This window comes from Tiliqua scincoides, chromosome 1 (genome assembly GCF_035046505.1).
Source record: "Tiliqua scincoides isolate rTilSci1 chromosome 1, rTilSci1.hap2, whole genome shotgun sequence".
Classification (NCBI taxonomy): domain Eukaryota; kingdom Metazoa; phylum Chordata; class Lepidosauria; order Squamata; family Scincidae; genus Tiliqua; species Tiliqua scincoides.
The window spans coordinates 265,577,502-265,584,759 of NC_089821.1; positions in this window are offsets into that span (position 1 = coordinate 265,577,502).

Below are 7,258 nucleotides of genomic sequence, written 5' to 3' on the forward strand. Positions count from 1 at the left end.
ACATTTAAAATTTGAATAAATTTACATAAATGAATTTATTAGAGATGGAACATGAATGAATGAATGAAGGTCTTGCAGTAGCTCAAGACCTATAAAAGGCCTTGCACAAAGCAAGGCCAGTCTTTCCTTCACTGCTGCTGCTGCATCACAGGCATGAAACAGCAAGTAGTGAAGGGAGCTCTCATCCCACAGCTCAGGTGAGAGGTCGAACAGTCGTCTTCATGCTGAGAGCAGTTGTGTTGGGCCAGCACGGGCTCCAGCAAGTCTTCAGAGGGCCAGAGGCTCACTGAAGACTAGGGGCTCCCCACGGGCCTGATTGGGAGCCTCTGAGGGCCGCAAGTGGCCCCCGGGCCGGGGTTTGGGCACCCCTGTTTTAGATGAATGGAATATGTCCAAAAATTCTGAGCTTTACTAATAAATCTCAAGAAGTACTGTCTGTTGTTTTAGCCACAGACAGTGCTTCTAGGTATCAGAACTGATAGAGGTGATGACTTGAATCATGGGACTTGTTTTGATCATTTGCAATTTAAATGACTGCAGTTACTAGGAACTGACCAAAATGAATATGATGTTTGATCACTAGACAGGTACATGGTAATTCTTGCACCTGGCTGGTAAATGTGATGATAATGTTTTCTACTACTCTTCTAAAATGTTGACATTTGCTAATAATTTTCAACTTTTACTGAGTTTCCAACATGTATAGATGCTAGATGAGCTGTCCAAAAGCATGAACTATTTTGGGTTCAGTTCTTGCCTTGGACCTCTGCCATCACCTTGTGGGATTTGTACTGTGATGTGGATTTTAGCATTAAGATAGAGATAATAGACCAGCTAACAGAATTCAGGGCCTCATCCAAAGTGTGTTGCGCCGGTGTGCACTGTCGCAAACATGCTGTAAGGCTCGCCTGCGACAGTCTGTCAGTCTGGTGCAGGCACTGTGCGAGCCCATGCTGAGTCAGGACTGGGCGGAGGATAGAGAACTGCCACCTGGAGCTCCGGGCAAGCGCCGGGCAGCAGAAAGGTAAGTGTGGGTGGGGGAGGGGAAAGGCATTTCCAGGGCAAGGGAGGATGGGGGAAGGCATGGCTGGGAACGGGAGGGGCGGAGATGGCAGCAGGCCCTGTAGCCGTATCCTAACCCCCTTCCTTGCCCAGGAGACCCAACTTGGGTCTCCTCAAATCTGTGCCCTCAATAGCAGGCACAGATCCGAGGAGACCCATCAGGGCCGCCTGGGGCAAGGGTGCGTAAGCTCCCTTATCCCAAGTAGCCCCAGCACTGCTTCCCAGCCCAGCTGGCTTCAGCAGTAGCCATTTCAGCATCGCTGCAGCCCTGAGCGCTGTGAAGCATAGGATTGGGCTGACAATTGTGCCCCTAGGGAGTGTGCATGATTGAAAACTCTGTTATTGGGGATTTTACCACTCTGCAGTACCCCACAACCTCTATTCCCACTGCTGCTTTTTTGACAGAATGTTTTAAGACACATTGTCACATTGGATGGAACATTCCAACACCTGTTTCACTGACACCAAACATTGACACTCCAGCACTGCAAGCAGAAATGCTGGTGCTTTGGATTTTTTCTTTGCAGAATGAGCTGCTTCAGATATTGTCCTGCCACATACCTCATTGTAATGAGAAAGGCAAGCTTAAGAAGTGGTGTGGACATTGCTGTGTCAATTCACATTGTAGCTATTTTAGATGTCTGTTTAATGAGCCCAGAGCAGGACTCTACCCATGGCAATGAAGTGGAGGCAAAACTCGTTCAGCAAGGCTAACCAGAAAGAAGTTCCACTTTTTGGATGTGTTCCTAATCATTTAACAAGAAGACAATGGAACCCTTCAGAGGAGCACGTCTGTCCTTAAAAGGTTTAGAAAGTGTGCTGGCGGTAATGTTAATAAAAGGCTTGCTTCATCCCCTGAAAACTGCCACAGTACTAAGCAGTTAATAGTTCATAGCAGTCTTCCCTACCCTATAGCAGGACACAGAGCAGGCAGGGAAGGTGAGCAAGACATTCTCCATGGAGTCTTCCTTTTCTCCCTGTTGCCAGCTGTTGCTTCTCGCTGTTGTAGCCTCTTGCTTTCCAAAGAGAAAGTTGGCTTGCAAGTGGGTGAACATTCAGTGGCAGTTGCTTCTCTTTCTCATTGTTTGCTCCTAGAGAGAAAGGCTAGAGAGAAAGGCTAGAGAGAAAGGGCAGGCAAGGCAAGGGAGGGTTCTTGGTAAGGAGGAGCAGGGGGCTTTTGGCAGCTGGAAGCCTGAAGAAGTATGAACGTCAGAAGCTGCTTAGCCATGCCAACTCTGACATCAGTCCCTGGCTTCACATGTGCATTGCTCCTTTGTCTTGCTGCTGAAGAACTCGAGCAGGTTCATGTGCTGAGATAAGTACGAGCAAATTCGTATGTGCAAATTAATTGGCACTCAACCCTATCTGGCTAGGTTTCAGTTAAGCGGGAAGTCTCAGGTGGTCTTTGCTCTTTCAATTAAAAAGGCAGATGAGCCTCACTAATCACTCCTTCAGTTACTTAAGACAGAGCTCCAAGCTGTTCTGTGCTGTTGTTGCTTCTCACACACACAGGATCATTGTGTGTATTGAGATCTAGTCCAGCTCCCAGGCTGGGGGAAGATGAAGTAATGAATGCCAAGGCATATAGCCACTTTTTAAAATGTTCTGCTTAAAAAAGGACATGGAGCACAGTGAAATTGTTCCCCCCAGAAATAGCATGCAGAGGAATGGTGCAATAGCATGGAATCCCACTTGAAACCAAAGCAAGGGGAAAGTATTAAATCCTACCACCACCACTAGGGCTGGCTTGTCCTCCTGATGCCTGAGACAGAATGCCAAAAGCTGCCTCCCATACTTGATGATGTGCCAGCTTCTGCTCCTCCCACTTTCCAATGTTCTAACTCAGTGCTCTCCTCCCTTCCACATTTCCTCTCCACCCCCCCTCTCTTCCTTGACCAATCTAAGGAGTGCAAGGAGAAGGAGGAACAGTAGAAGCAAGTTGGAGGACAGAAATGGGCATGCTACCAATCTGCTGTCCGAAGCAATAGCTTCCATTGGCCTCATGGATGGGCCAGCCCTGACCCCTGCTACCACCGGACAGTGATTTCACTGCATAAAATGTGTTTTAAAAAATAAATTGCCAAACACACGTTCCCCGTAATGGATAGTTTGGATCTAAGCAAGAACCTTTCTAAGCAGGACTTTAGATAAGGCATGGCAGGATTTTCCCATGTATGATCAAATGCAAGTGCCTGTTTGTTTCTTATAATTTCCCTTTTCCTATTTTCATTGTTGTACATCTCAAACAGCTTGTGTTATTTTCTGAAGTTGCTTGCTCAATCACAGCCCAACCCTGAGCTGCCCCGGGCGTGCAGCTTCGGCAGCACCGAAAACGGCTGCTGCCAGATCTTGCGCACCTTGGGCTACTGCAGGCGGCACTTTCGTCTCCTCCTGGGTAAGGGAAATACCCCACAATGGGGCTGCTCAATTTACCACCCACCAAAAGATCAGTGGTAAGGTAAAGGCATTCATGTAGGGCGCCAAGCCCCACACGAACACGAAGGATCCAGTGAAGTAGAGCTCCACTGGACCCGCCTCCCTCCCTCCCTGCTCCTGCCCTGGCACGCCTCCCACACGCCCTCTCCCCGCCTCCTGCACACCTCTCCCGCCTCCTGCCTTCCCATCACACCTCCTCCCACCCTCTCTCCACCCTCTGCCAGCCTCCCCCTCAGAACACCTCCTCCCCGCCCCCACTTACCATGCTGCGGCTCAGCGGTCCATGTGACCACCGAGCGGCGGAGGCTGGGTGCCCGCCCGGCACTAGCCCAGCATCGGCCAGTGCTGGGCTAGCACAGGCGCTGGCCCGGCGGGAAGCCTCACAAACATGCCTTATGGCACGTTTGCAACAGCGTGCACCGGAGGAAAGCCAGCGAGCCGAGCTCAGGATTGGGCTCTCAGTCTGCTACAAGCAAAGAACTATTTCCCCTCATCCTTGGCAGTTTCTCAGGACCTCTTCTACCAAGAGGCAAATATGGGTGCTTAGCAGTTGGGGGTAGTCTGGTTGGTTGGGTTTTTAGATAGCTCCTGTAGCAGCTGAGAGAACTCTGGTTGTTTGGGCTTATGTGATGAGATATGGAAGGGAGCCCCAGCTTCCAGTAGGTTTGGGGTTACAAGTTCTGCTTCCTCATGGCAGCATTTCTCAAGGTTTTTGTGTAACAATTACCCCCACCCCCACCCAGTGGACCATGAGGTCATACCCTGCTTTTGAGCTTCTTGGAGACACCTGACTTGATACTTTGGGCAATTAAATGCTGGACTAGATGGATTCTTGACCTTGATCCAGCAGGGTGGTTCTTATGTTTTCTGGTTATGTTGCCTGGTTTTTGCCCTAAGAGCAGAGGAAGGGATACAGAGGGGCAAATTCAATTGTTAAACCTTGCAGAGAACAGTGAAATTGGTGTGAATCTTCAAAGTATGCACACCTGGGGAGAAAGTTACAAGTCTGTAACTATTTGATAGAGCCCTCCTTTATTGGGGAAGGGTCATGTATCAAGTTATCAGGCAAATGATGCAATTAGAAAAAACTTGGTCCAAATCAGTTTATTTTCATCCCGTGGTATTGGGAAGGGTTACAAGAAAGTTGAAGATTCTACTAGGCAGAACATTCTCCTGGGAGGGGTAATGACTGATTGAATAAGCCCGCAGCCATACCAAAGCTCACTGACTCTGTGAGAACAGGGGACCCCCGCATCCATGAATCCCATATCCACCATTTCAGTTCATCACAGATCGAATCTGCGGCCTCTCATATCCTCCTCCTTGACGCCCCCTCTTGAGGCAAGAGCAGCTGTGCTCCCCCCACTTCTGGAAGGTGGGGGGCATCCCCACTTATCCACGGATTCAGCTATCAGCAGGGATGGGAACTCGAGTCACAAGTCCAAGTTGTGAAAATTAATGTTTTTTGCTGACTCATGGAGACTCAAGTCATGCGCGTGCAAGACTCAGCAAAATACTTGAGTCAGGAGACCTGACTCATGAATTGCCATTCCCTTGGGCAACTTGAGTCGTCCACCAATGGACACGGGTTGCACTGCCTCCATGTTTTCCGCAAAAACCCCTTACAATGATCCGGAAGCCATTTTTTGGCGCATGTGAGCAGAGTATTCTATGTTCAGAGATAGTCTGGGGGGGGGGGTGTAGCAAAATGGTTAAATTATTTTGTTTATGCTTAAACATACTTGCCAGGGTCTTGTGATGCAGAAATTGTAACAGCTTCTGCAAAAGTATGACTTACGTGGCTTGAGTCGCCTGCATGTCTGTAGAACCCTGGGGAGGGAGGCACCTTCTCTGGTCCCCCAGAACATCCAGTGGATGGAGGATGTGTCTCCAGGAGAGGGAGGGGGACAGGAGCCGCCATTTTTTCTCCATAGGAACAAGTGGGTTTTGCAAGCAGAAGGAGGGGCTGCAGGAGGAGGAACAGCAGGCGAATATTTAAAGGGAATACTGAAGCATGCACAGAGCCAGGCAGCAGCCCTGTTTTCTTCTGTGGATCTGTGGCGGGCTTTTTCTTGGTCACTCGTGCTGCCCCTGTTCCATGCCCTCCTGCCTTGCCAAGCTGGGATGCATCATTGCTCCCTCCCTCCCATGCCCGTAATATGAAGGGGGGGCTAATATGAAGGACAGGGTTCAGTGTGTTCTGCACTGCTGCTTGACATTGGGATGAGCAGGGGAGTGTTTAAAGGGAATGCTGAGACACACACAGAGCCCAGCATCAGTCCTGTTTTCTTCTGCGGACTCCTGGCTGACTTTTTAAAGGGAACGACTCGAGATGCAAGCCTTTTTTGAGTCACGAAAACATTCCAGGTAACTCAGAGAATACCCCTGTTATGACTTATTTTCGAGTCAAGTTGTAGGGGCGGAGACTTGAAACTTGACTCTAGTCAAGCCACGGCTAACTCGCCCATCCCTGCTATCAGTGGGGATTCTAGAATAGAACCCTCATGGATACTGGGACATGCCTGTACTTGCCTCTAGGCAAAACCCTTGCACTGATCTTTGCACCAAAAAGACTAGTAGAGTTATCAGATGCAAAGTGGGACAGAGCGTCTATACCTTTAAACACTGTATAGAAGAGGGAATATTGGCAGGTGCAGCTTCTTAAACCTTTCCATGTTGAGCTGCACCTGCCAAAATTCCCTCTTCTATACTATGGTTAAAGGTATAGGCACTCTGTTCCACTTTGATTCTGGTTACCCTAGAGACCAGGGAACTTGTTGCAGTGACAGCTATTCTTTTCCTTGTTCTCCTATGTTAGCCGTCCGTCCCATCACTAGTTTAGAAAATGATGCAGTTGTTGGGCTGCTACATGAGCCCTGATCTATGGTGTACTCATTAGTGTGCTGGACCAGTGAGAGCATCAATTTCCACTCAGCCATGAAGCTCTGAGCCAAACAAAACATCATGTCATGTGAGAGTTCTGTGTGTTTCAGATTCATAATGCCCATTTTATTTAAATCCAAAAGCAGTTCAGGGAGAGTACGTTGAAGCCTTAGCTCCCATGCTGGGGCTCAACTAAAATCCCTCCTGCCCCCCAGGCACATGGCACTAGTAACCACAAAGAGAAAACTTAAGGACACCATTTTATATCCTTTTAGCCAGATGGGGTGACCAAGAAACTTTCTTTTACTAATTGAGTGTGACTTGCTGCAAAGTGGCTCACTTGTTCATTTATTTTTCATTTAAACTGTAAGATTTTTGCAGACAGGGAACCATTTATTTGCTGTGTTAACTGCTTTGCAAATGACTTTTGGTTGAAAAGCAATACATAAATGCCCTTATTAACAACAATAATTCATAATAGACAATACATTTATTTAAAGCTAAATAAACCTCAACCGTGTAATGTTCAGATACCTAACATCTTTAAGCTAGCTTTAAACTCACAAGATGAATTAGCCTGAACTATTTTTGGATCAAAATATTCTGTTTTCTAAAAATGTCCGGCCTTTGAGCATAAACTGTTAAAAGCACTTCTCTCTCCAGTTGTGATGGCAAGAATTTTTTCTTCGGTCTTTAGAAGACTCATGGCCCAGTATAAGGACCTTTATGGCAAGCCCTGAAGTACACAGACTCTTTGCAACCAGAACATCCTTTACATACAGTACGCATATTTCCTGTAATGCACCTGATCCCAGATCCCTTTTTGATGGCTTTTATTAGCCTTAGCATAGCTGATGATTCTTCGGTGATGAATGGA